This window comes from Cyprinodon tularosa, unplaced genomic scaffold, assembly GCF_016077235.1.
Source record: "Cyprinodon tularosa strain WSP-4 unplaced genomic scaffold, ASM1607723v1 ctg104, whole genome shotgun sequence".
Lineage (NCBI taxonomy): Eukaryota > Metazoa > Chordata > Actinopteri > Cyprinodontiformes > Cyprinodontidae > Cyprinodon > Cyprinodon tularosa.
This window is the reverse complement of record NW_024037827.1, coordinates 193,983-206,342: the sequence shown is the minus strand read 5'-3', so window position 1 is coordinate 206,342 and position 12,360 is coordinate 193,983. Positions and strand designations below refer to the sequence as shown.

General features: G+C 40.6%; 1 protein-coding gene across 1 annotated transcript in view; it reads right to left on the bottom strand.

The window, feature by feature from the left end:
• scn4ab (sodium channel, voltage-gated, type IV, alpha, b) overlaps window positions 1-5,788 on the bottom strand; it is a 53,079-nt gene extending 47,291 nt beyond the window's left edge. The window contains exon 1 of the mRNA XM_038282213.1: window positions 5,663-5,788. The gene's annotated coding sequence lies outside the window, so the exon portion shown is untranslated. The remainder of the gene's footprint in view (window positions 1-5,662) is intronic.
• Between the last annotated feature and the right edge of the window lie 6,572 nt (window positions 5,789-12,360).

Sequence of the window (12,360 nt, the reverse complement as noted above, 5' to 3'; positions counted from 1 at the left end):
TAGGTCTAACGACGCTTATGTATGTAGCCAACATTTGGAAGAAGAATGTTTTCAAGATGACTTGGATAATAGCGCGTTGTGACAAACACCAGATACAGCACTGGGACTTGATCAACAGCCGATACCGCACCGTGACGTCACTAACCAGTAGGTGGCAGTAGTGCACTGGAAAAATTATGTAGAAATAAGTAAAAATGTCTTAAATGAAGTGCATTTAACCTTAATTTGAGTAGGTAAATGAGATCTTTTGCCAGTTTAATTAGTATTTTTACTTTTAAAATAAGATAATTAGATAATATGTACTTGAAAGAAGACATTTCAATTGTCTTTTCTTATTTTAAGTGTAAATTGTCTTGTTCCATTGGCAAAATGGCTCCTTTGCCTTCTCAATCCAAGAGCAAATGCACTTATTTTAAGAAAAAAATACTTATCTAGATTTTGATTTTTTCCAGTGTGTTCTTTGATGAACATGGATGCCTCCAGTAAAGCACATTCAAATGAAAATTACTCTGAATTAAAAACACTGATCATTTATCGAACTGTATGTAATAAATTCCTAATCTAAAGTACTTTCAGAAGTTTGAATTCTGAATATGACCACACTTTTCTTTTCATAGGTAAATTTTTGTCAAAATCTATTCCAGTAAATGTAAATGAATCAATGTAACCCATCCATCTCTTTTGTTTATAAGTTTTTAAGATTTTCTAAATAATTTAAGAAGCCTTTGAAATTAGAGTTAAGACAGAGAAGCATTATGACGCTAAATAACGTCTTCTAAAGAGGACGGGGGAACATTTCAGAGGCAGAGGCAGATTTTTGTTGATGTTATATTCTAACTATATTGCCTTACTTCCATGCTGTGATAATAAAAATTATTTTTTTTTGTGTTTTTTTTTTGCTGGATTGTTGAGTTTTCATCTTTTCCTCTTTGACCTTCCCAATTTCTACCAGCTCTACTGATAATAAAAGGTTTTTCTTACCCTGACTACAATGAAAAGCTCATTATTTATCATTAACACCGACTGTAGATCAGAGGCAGTGATCTGATCAGTGTTTCCCAACAAGACTTTGACCTTAAGGTCGATGAGGTCAGGATAAAACCACAGACAGCTCCTTCTGTTCAAGCCGAATGGCTGCCATCTTCTGCTGACACATACTAAACAACATTCTAAGTATTTGTGCCTTATGCCGAACTGATCCAACACCACGTGTGTCAAACAGCTGCATTGCCCCGCAGCAGATGCATGTTTAAGGGAGACAGGCTTGTATTCTCAGGAGGACTGTCGGCCTTACATGCTGGTGTTGGATTTTGCTGTGTTTGCCTCTAATTGAGTCGTTGTGAGAGACAAACTCTCTGACAGTCCACTTCTGTTTCTCCGGTTTCCTTCGGAAATCTCTACGGACAAAAAAGAGCCGCGGTGCAGTGCTGCTGCCAAACAGGGACACAAACACACATGCAGTAACGCAGAGACTCGCACAAGGGATTGCATTGCAATTCAGATGCCAAGAAACTACTAACTCCTAAAGCATATGTGCTGCAATCACATGTGTTTCAAAGGGACCCCAGTTTAGTTTAGCTTTGGAAGCAAAACACTTGAAAACTATATAAAGTTACTGGAAACTACAGATCAATAGGGACATTTGAGTGACAAAAATCAAAATGTACAAACTCAACTAAAATCAGAAACAGAGAAGTTTTTTTTCAGTTTTATCTGACCTTCAAATTATCCAAAAGAATTAGAACTGTTCAGAGTTCAGGCTCAGAAATGAGAAGCTAACAAGCAACTTGCAAGGGTTAGGTTCATCATTTGAACAGAGGGAAGATGTATGTTTAATACAAAATACAACAATAACCTAAACCTGACGTTTTGTTTTCAACCAGTATTCTTAAAGGAATAGTACACCCAAAACATGATTAGCCTTCATTTTCTACTCACCCCCATGCTGAACAACACTCTGGAGTACTTTTTTGATATCTCAAATGCATCTGGAGATCTGGGAGGCTTCTTGCTGTCTGCTGACATTCAAATAATGGAGGTCTATGGCGCCCGAGGCAGAAAGGTCCATAAAAGTCCACAAAAAACGTGTCAATATTCCTCCATACTGCTCGTCCAATGTATTCCAAGTGTCCTGAGTGGGTAGCGTCCATAATTTACTCGAAACGAAGTCATTTAGAATGTTTTTAGAGCATAAACAGTAGTGTATAGGATTTCCTGAAAGCGCGTTCACGAGTCTACGGAAACCGCGGCAGACCAAACCAGACGAAAGTGCGCATTCAGCTCGGCAAAGAACTCATGCTCTTCCTCAACACTGAAGTCCTCAGACATTTTTCTTTCGTTGTTTCTTTCTTTGCACAGGTAAACAGCACATTTCTTCTTCTACGCTTGCATTATCGGCAGAGCAGACGCTGCGAACATTAGCTTGGCTTGTGAGGAACAGTCCCGCCTCTATTCCAACCAGCAGGGAGTCACCTGCAGGCAGGTAGCAACTTTCTACCTATGGTGTAACAGACCCGGAAACAAAGGAAAAAACAAACCATGGCTAACTGTGATGTTGCTAACCCTACATCCACCATAACACGCATACGAACAATTGAAATTCTGGTGTGTATCCTTGCTAGAAAAAAGCTGTCTGAATGAGTTTTATCTAATTTGTCTTTTCCTAAAAGCGATTAAACACGAATCTGAAGACCGTTTTAGAAGGACTGCAGGTGTAAAAACACCAGTTATGACTCTTTTAACAAAGCAATAAGAGCAAACCTTGTTCTCAGTCACTTGTCTTCTAATTTATGATGAAGGTTCTTGTCACCACCACCAGCAATGAGAAATACATGTGGGTGTCATGATTTTTGCACTGATTTCTGGTCTGATTACTCATTTCACACACATGCTTTGCTCCGCCCAGTTCTTATAACTCACTCATATGATCCACCTGCATTAGTCTTGATTTAACTAGCCCTCAGACCAGTCATCAATGCCAATTTATTTTGGAACCATTGGTGAGAATTATTCTTGCGTTCCTGTATTCTGATAACCTGATCCTGACCTGTTCTGCCTCTCGACCTCTGAGCCTGCCTATGCCCCTTCTGATCAGTTTGCCTGACCTGTCTTCTGACTCCTGCTGAATATCTGCCTGTTTGCGTAGCGACATGGAACTGAGACACGATTCCGTCCTGGATTGTGTGCTGAAACATGCAGAAATTTCTGGATCTGAAACATTTTCATCATTTCATTACTTCCTGATCAAATTGGTAGAAAAATAATCCCAAAGAAACGGCTCACTGTTCTGCATGTGCGTTAAGCGCAGTTTTGATCAAGGTTCTTGTCTGTTTCTGGCTCAGTTTGTCTTTGGGCTCGTTGTAGTTCCTAGTGTCATGTAAAATAGACCAAGTGGTCCTTTAAATGAGAAATTTATGTTTGGATTTCGTTGATTTGAAAGAATACATCTTCTTGTTGATAAGTGAATCCAATGCATGACATATGTTTTTAATCTTGCACTCTGGTTCAGTGTTTTAGTGCTGCAGATCCAGGTGATTTGTTGGCTTACTGGAAAGGTTAAAAAAAACATTAAACAACAGTTTATCTCACCGGTTTCTTCTTTCATCCTGAATTATTACTTCATCAAATGAGGACATTGAGTCGTGAAAGATGGCAGAAGTAAACTACAATAAATCTGCTTCTTGCTCGTCACTGATTATGTTAAAGATTGTGAAAACCTGTCATTTTATTCTGAGGCTTATAACCAAGATAGAACAGCAAATATGAAATTTTCAGCCCAACCAGTGTTAAACACCCTATTCAGAGACGTTAAGGACCAGCACTGGATACCCTATATAATCATTCTTTTACCCGTTTAAGGTTATTTTGTTTACCCAATCCTTCTTATTAATCATATAAACTAAGTTTAAATCCTTTTCTTTTGTAATGCATCTTGAGTTGACATTTAATATGGATTTAAATACCATTCTTGGACTGTGTGGCCTGAACCAACCATGGCGACGTGATAAACACCTGCTGTCATCCGTGCTCACCTGTGTGATGCCGCCAGATGCTGTGCAGAGCTGCATCATGCTCAGCTGCAACACACACTGCTTCAGCAACTGGACCTGCGCGATAACTCGTCCAGATTAAAACCTTCCTGTGGAGGAACCAGCGTGCTCATTTTCAGGCTTACATACCGTGCAAATGTAAAGCCTGCCGTGCTAATCTGACTGGCTAAATGCCGTTTCCTCTGGCAGATGGTTAACCTTTCAGTGTGACCCTGTGCAGTTAGCGGTTAGCCTGACCACTGCCTCTCTGAGCTAATTTAAACCCCAGCAGTTGTTGGTGGCAGTTGTTAATATCTGATCTCTGATCGGTTGGTTGAACGCAGACGGCTGGCCTATAAATACCGTCTGCTAGTTTATGCTAAACTCTAACCTAAGACTTGACCATGTTGCATAAAACTGAACCTGAAGCTCATCATTAAGCTGCTCCTTAAACTATTAAAAGTCTGATTCCTATTTAGTGATGGATAATGTGGCACAGTAATGTTACTGAGCCTAGATCTGTGCTGCAGTCTTGAATTCACTGTCACGAGATCATCCTGCTGATGTTGGTTCACGTGTCGGCACCAGAAGCATCTGACTCTGCCCTCCGCTTCAGAGCTGCTGGTTGGATCCCAAACGGTCGCTCTCATCAGTAAGCAGTAAAAGAACGGAAGAAAAACCTGCACTTAGTGGATGAAACGTATTAACATCTTTCCTTTTCTTTAAACCAACCATTTTCAGTTCCACCCAGTGTTCCCAGCAGGCCTAACTGGTGAACATCCTGCTCTTTAAAGTTAAGGCTCTGAAATTATTTTAAACAAAGACCTCAGTAAATATCAAACTGTCGTCTTTGCAAAGACTGAAACAGAAGTACAAGAGGATTTTAACTTTCCTGGTTGAAAAATTTTAATTTTCTTTAGTTTATTAAAGAAAACTGTAACAAAAATTTAGATTAAAAAAGCAAATAAGGCAAAAGTTTCTGTGAAATCTGTTCTCCAATTTGGAAGGTCAGACATTTTCCACCGACTTTAAAATCTATTCTGGTTTATTTTGTTTTTTTTGGAAACAATATGGTAAAAAAAAAAAAAGACATTTCTGCATTTATCTTTGTTTTTTCTTCTTTAGATCTTTAGCTTAAGTTTGCTCAAAGAGAAATTTCTTCTAGTTAGTTTGTGTTGCAGTTTTCTTTTCATTAATTTTACAGTTAATGTGTTTGTATTTTCCACATCTAGGCAAATATATCACAGCATCTTCCACAGACTGGAGTCTAGTTCTCATTTTTCTTTTTTTCATCAGTAGAACAGTTTAACCAGAACTGGTTGTTCCTGGATTAACAGAAAATCATAACCTCCAGGGATGCTTTCAGTCTTCAGTTTTAAGAAGATGTAAAAAACAGCATTAGACAAAGGACGGCTTGCGAGCATAAAGATCTCGATCAGTAGAAAGGTTTTCCAGATGAAAGTGCCCCTTGGAGAGGTTGAGAAGCTGTTTTTAGAAACCACAATCATCGAAAACCCATCCAACAGATCAAGGTTTGACCCCACTGTGTAATCTCAGCTCTCCATGCTGCAGCACACACACAGGTTTCATTTCACACCTCGACGCCATCTGAAATCCAGGATAACAAAGCTTACCTTCTTTGGTTTATTCCACTATAATCCCAATAAACACCTGACTCCCGGCAGGGCGGCTACCTATCAGTCTGTTTTCCAGCCCGTCTTCCTCTCTCTGAGTCCGTCTGCCGTCTTCAGCTTTGCTTCTCTGACTGAAACATGAGAGGTCAGGTAGTGTGTCCTCACACACACACGCACAGCAGCGCACGCACAAACACACACAGGAAGCCACATGCTTATCGGTTACCGGCATGAAAACTTTTAATCATTCCAGTCTGACATGATCTGCTTTTAATTTGCGTCATATAATGTGGCTGGAGGGGGGCGTGCTCACATTTCAACATAAATGTAAAAACATTGACTTGTTATTATCAGTGTAACAGTGGGGTTTACCTGCAAACTTCAGGGTTTTCACAGACAGGTCTACTGAATGTGTGTACAGAAGGATTGGGTAGAAAACCCATCCCTGGGGGGGCACCAGTGCTGCTGGTTCTGGTACTTAAGAAATCCTCATCTGTTGGCTCTCTAATCCAGTGCAGTCCAGCCACGTTATGGCCCTCTACTGTCAAAATAAGGACACTTTTCAGTTGTCTCCTTGGATAATGGTTCTAGACTCAGTTAATTAGACCTAATGCCAGATTGTTCCTTTAGCACTGAAGGAATTATTATTATTTATTTTTTGAACAGCATCCTGTATGGCGATGTGGCAATAGGACTAATTGTCTTGATGCCAAAAAGAGCCCAACATGATTTGCTTTCACAAGTGGAGCAGTACGGCTATCGCCAAAGTGTTCCGCTTGATTTATGCATATAAATAGCTTTATTATAAATCATGCAGGGAGTATTACAGGTTATATGGACACTGCAATGTAAGTAGAACAGGAAAGGAAAAACAGAAAAAAGGAGAAAAGATGAAAGAAAAAGAAGATAAAATGGAGATAACGATAAAACATCTTTAGTCTGCTTCATCACCTGCAAAGAGATGTAAAATAACATTACAACCAACGGGCAAGGTATAAGAGATACAATAAAGCAACACCTTGATACTGTCGCTGAAGTATAAGTGGTATAGTTTAATCTGACATGTATACTGTGGTAGCTCAGGAAAAGAAAATGGGCTTTCTGTATGGAAGTGAATCTCTTAAGTACCTGGAGCCAAGCACCTGTAGTTGTTTGTGAAAGTGCACTTGTGCATGTAAATGCTCAATAGTGGTTGCGACAGTAGAGATATGATCTCTCTTTTTAATTTTCATCACAACTCTGGCTGCAGCATTTTGGATCAGCTGAAGGCTTTTAACTACAGTTTGTGGACTTCCTGATAGTAAAGAATTACAATGGTCCAGCCTTGAAGTAAAAAATGAATAGGTTAGTTTCACAGCATCATCCCTGGACAGGATATTTCTATTTTTGCAATGTTCTGGAGAAGAAAGAAGGAAATTATGGAAACACACTTGCTATTAAGCATAGCTTTGTAAATCCTTTATACTCACCTATGACACAACCTCTTTAACAACATTACAAATGCCTTTGTAACTCTAGCAGTGTCATGAACCAAGGACAGATGGACCCAGTATTCAAGGAGAGACAGTCAGTAGGAAAGTTCAAAAAGTTTATTAAATAAAACAAAAACTAAAGTGGAGCTGTGGCTCGCAGACAACAGCAGGATGGGGAGCGGGCCATCGCCCAATCACAGACACTCTGCAGGAGAAACACAGGTAAGTGACCACGATCATCTGACAGAAGATGACTCTCTGAGTTGGCCACTTACCTGGTTTAACAGTCCAGTCCAAGAATGTCTCCAAGTGCTGCAGTCCCAGAGGTCATGCTGGAAGCCGATCCTGGTCAGGGATCCAGAACAGACAGGAACAGACAGAACAGGCAGGATGCAGATCAGGCAGGAACAGAAACAGGTGGCAGGATCCAGACTTCCAGGCATCCACAGGCTCCCAGGAGGGTTCAGAGTCTGACAGGGTCCGAAAGCATGACCAGGTGGTTATGCATGAGCAGACAGGATCAGGTGCAGCTGAGCAGGCTCAGTGGAAGAGGGTAGCCGAGACAGGACGTGGAACCAGAACTTGATGCAGGACTTTAAACTGGTCTCCTCCCTGGAGCCAGGCTTACTGAGATAAAAACTGAACCTCCCCACATATAGAGCCAAAAACCCAGACGACTCTGGGGGGGAGGAACAATGGACTATCAGGAGACGGGACAAACACAAAAACCCTCTTTCCACTGGCTGCCAGGATCCAGGACATGAACCAAGGCTAAAACTGAATGGACAGACTAACAGAAAGACAATTAATGATCTGGCCCTGAATGCTCAGGCTGAACTGAAGATAGCCAAGAGGAAACAGGTAAGAGGAATAAATTATAATTGAGGCAGGGAGGGAAAACGACAGGTGAAAGGAATTACTAATTGAGGGAGAGCAAACAGGCCAGATCATGACAAGCAGGATGTATTTGAGCATCTCCATCTCAATGTATCTTAAAAAATATAACGTTTCTTTGATTGCCACAGGCAATCTGAAATTTAAATTTGGAACAGTGGTTCTTTTTTTGTACTATGTGTTTTTTGGCATGTTTCGCACTCCACCATCTAACCTACTCCTTGCCTGGCATTTTGCAGTTTACTTGATGATTATGTGAGTGCTGTAAAATTTCTGCTCTTAGCAGTAATAGATTGACAAGTCTTCCTTTTTTTCATGAAGGGAAATTCAGATCTGTCTGACCACAAAGGATTATTTTTAAGGTCAAGCTGACTTTTCTGTGGCCAACCAAAGCTCTTCTCGATGCTAGTTAGTTTTCCTAAAATGTGTGTGACTTGTTGCCATGAGTCATCTGCCTATTTTTCTCTAAGGGCAGCCCTGATACCATTTGGCATTAGGTCAACAGCCAGTGAGTACTCTCCAGTGCTGGGCGCTCAGTTACCAGTCCCTGCCTATCATTAATCAGATCAGTAGCTGCCTTTGGAATGGATATAGCCTCCCTCGCCAAGGAAGTAGCTCACTGTTAGGTGCACAATAGTCTTAATTTGAGCATTCATAATTGGCTATGGCCATAGAGAGTATCACATTATCCGCAGAGGTAGGTTGTGGCAGTGTTTAGATTGACCTAACTAATTTGGGTTGAGCTCTTATACGTTTCTTGCAAACCTTTGCCATAAACCTGACTTTCTTTTCAAATTCACATTTTTCACTTGGAACAAGGGTCTCCTGTAAAACCCTCTTCAACATATGGTGCAGTCTTAGGGCATGCTCCTGTTTGTTTCTGTTATATACTAGAATATCATCTGCATGACAGATCATTCCTTCAAAGTCCTCCAGCATCTGAGACATCCTCCTCTGAAAATGTTCCAATGCTGATGTTTTGCCAAAAGGGAGTCAGTTGAATTGATATCTCTCAAAGGAGGTAATGAAGGTGGCTTTTTCAGGTTTTGAGAAGACAGCTATTCCTGAACACCATGCTGTTGACTGTGTTACTTTTAAAATCATGCCAATCTCTTCTCACAGGCAGAGAGATCCATCAATAGACAGAGAGGGCAGCCGGTATTGCTCTCTATCCAATCTCTATATGACTGGCCTCTGTCTTGTCTTACCTAAACCCTGGAAAATGGCAGTCCATTAACTTTTTTTTTATTTTGTATCCCAGTCCTAAGGATTCATTCGTACTAGTCCAGACTAGATCAATCATGTCTTTTAATTTCAGTGGGCCTTATTAGCTTCTTTTTAGGTTAACAGTTTTGGAAATCTTCGTGTCTTACTAGATTTTCCGTCGCTGTTCTTTTGACCACACCAGCAATTCCTTTTTTGTATGTCCTTCTTTATAATTTGTCATGTCTTTTTCTTCAGTTGCTCCAAAGACAGATATGAGTAAGCAGACGCCTAATTGGCTGGGTGGGCCATATGCTGGGATAATTTTGAATGTCTGCCATGTCAAATTCTGCCTGAGAGTCGTCCCTTTAAGAGTATGTTGTTATAACTATGGATTGCTTTAAAGAGGGAGCGTATCAGTGTATTTTCTGTAAGAACTACTTGAGGAGTGTCAGGACTCCTGTCTGTGTGTTTGTGTTTGTCTCCCTTCCTCCACCAGGAGGCGCCTGGCTCTGGTCCGCCTTCTCACACACCTGCTGATGGTTTCCTCGTTAAGCTGCTGACTGCCACTACCTCGACGCCAGAGTGTTTGCCAGTTTTGGGTACTCTAGCCAAAATGAGTTTTAACATTGTTTGTCTTTTGCCTCTGGGCAGGAAGTCATCCTGCTAACAGGATTTTTTGGACCTTCTCTCCCTGGAAGGATCAACTGAGCTTTAAACTGAGCTGGGGTTCAAACAGGAGGTTTGGATCCACTTTCCCCAAGAGATCGTTTGAGCTTCACACTGAGAAAGGGATTCATCTCCATTACGACCCGTTCAAGTACCGCAGGAAATCTAAGTGGCAGTCAGTTTCTCTGTTCACCTACAAACAACCGCTTTCTGGTTAAACCCTGTTCCGCCCTCCACCGAATCAGACAAACACTGGAACAACAGCACACAGACAGGAGTCAAAGATTCAACAACTTCTCTGGAAACTACAGTCAGCAACCAAATCCTCTTTTCCAAGTTCACGAATCTATTTTACCACTGAGCCTGAACTAATCACTGTGCCTTCCCCTCACTTTTCAGTTCTGGTTGAGCAGTGTTCAGAGCAACACTTCTCTCTGCATCATCTCTTCAATAAAACCCGTTAAACCTTTTCCTCTGGTCTCCCTGTTTGGTTTTCTGCATTTGGGTCTGAACTTTAGAAAAAACATGGCAAGGAGCACTCAGAGGAATCGAAAGTATGGCTGCGTCTCAATTCGCAGGCTGCGTACTTGGTAGGACGCATTTTGAGGCCGGTGACGTCACAACGCTGCGCGGAGGCCGTCCCATTTGGCAAAAATTCTGAGGACGCTTAAAATGCAGCCTTAAAATGCGTCCTCCTTTTCCCCGAATTCTGAGGACGCATCGCTACCGTCCTTAGTGGCCTCGCCTCCCACTAGATTTCCCGAGGTGCTTTGCGCGCTTCTTTTTTTTTTTTTTAGTAGTTGAAGAAGAAGAAAAAGAAAGTCGGATTTTCTTCAAGTTACGGACAACCGAAAGCAGCAGCAGCGCCGACAGTAGAGCGGAGAACACCTTTATATGTAAGTAGTGTGTTTTTTTGTTTTTTTTAATGAACATCTATTAAAATACATGACGGTAACGGAGCCACCGGGATGTGTAGGAGCAGCTAAAGCTAAAGCTAAGAGCTAACCTGTTCATACGTGATGTTCATCAACAATTAAAAGCCTTCATACAAATGTCATTATTTTTTATTTTAACCTACATCTTACTGTACTGATAGCCGTATCCCTCACTAATCAGATCATTTTATTCTCAAACAGTTTATTACAAAGGATTAGAACTGTTAAAGCTTAATGCAGCTGAAGAAATAACATTAGTCCAGCTGTACTGGGCTGTTAATACTGCAAACGTTTTGTTTTAATACTCAATAACGTGTAGTTTATTTACAGAACAGTATAATAAGGTTTAAAGTATAATTCGCTTGAAGAACAATACAGGCATAATTATACAGAACAGTTATTTTGCCTGTTGACTTAACAGAAATATGTTTTACATGTCATTTTGTTCCAGGGAGCAGACAGAGGAGTGGATAAAATGACCACTTCATCATCGGGGCCAAAAATACTGCTGCAGGCGGATGGAGGGAAGAGTTGAGGCAGAATTCCATCTACATGTTGCATTTCTATGTAAAAGTCACACAAGTTAAAAGAAGTCCTGTTCAAACACCAACATACAAATATAATCTTTTGATCACATCAAATGATGCTCAGATGCCACTCTTTTTAAATCTCATATTTGTGATAGAAGTGATCCTTGTGTGGGACAACTTAAAAAAAAAAAATACAAAGTATGTTCAGGTTTGGATAATGTAATGAAACACACACACACACCTATATATGTATGTGTGTGTGTAGGGAAATTACATCTTTCATTTATTATATTCATGTTAATTTACACTTTGAGTAAGCTTGAAAAGTAATCTCCAGGTTACCATTCCAAAGTCTTTTTCTGTAGAATTTCATCAATCGGTCCAAATCATGAAACATTCCTTTTTTCTAGCTTTAAAGAAACACTATAGAAAATAGCATCTGTTGATAAAAATAGTTTTCCTCTACTTTAGGAATGCAAAGATCCTTGGACAGGGCAGCGGGTCAGTGGGAATCCTACTGCTGCCACCTGGCCCTGGTTTGTCCTCATGGATGAGGTATTAGGACAGAGGCCCTCTATTACCCCACCTGTCCTAATTGCCTCCATCCCTGAGGACACACCAGGGCCAGGTGCTGCAGAGGCTGAGCAGCATAAGGGTGACGATGAGGAAGAGAATGAGGATGAGGGAGGAGGGAAAGGAGGAAGAGAAGAAGTAATGGTGGATTTAATCAGGGAGGATATCAGATGGCAGAGGGAGGTGGGAAAGGATGGACAGATTATTTCATTTATTGGAGAGGATGGTGGACAGAGGTTATTATTTTTTTTGGTGTTTTTTTTAACAAGTTGAAGTTCTGTGTTGCTGTTATGGTTAAATTAATTATTAAATTGTTTATAAAAGTTATTGCTGTCGGTGTGTTCTTAAAGTCTTTTAACCTTTTTACATTATCTGTTTCATCACTTTGTAATTTAAGTAAACTTAGAACAACTTCTCAGTGA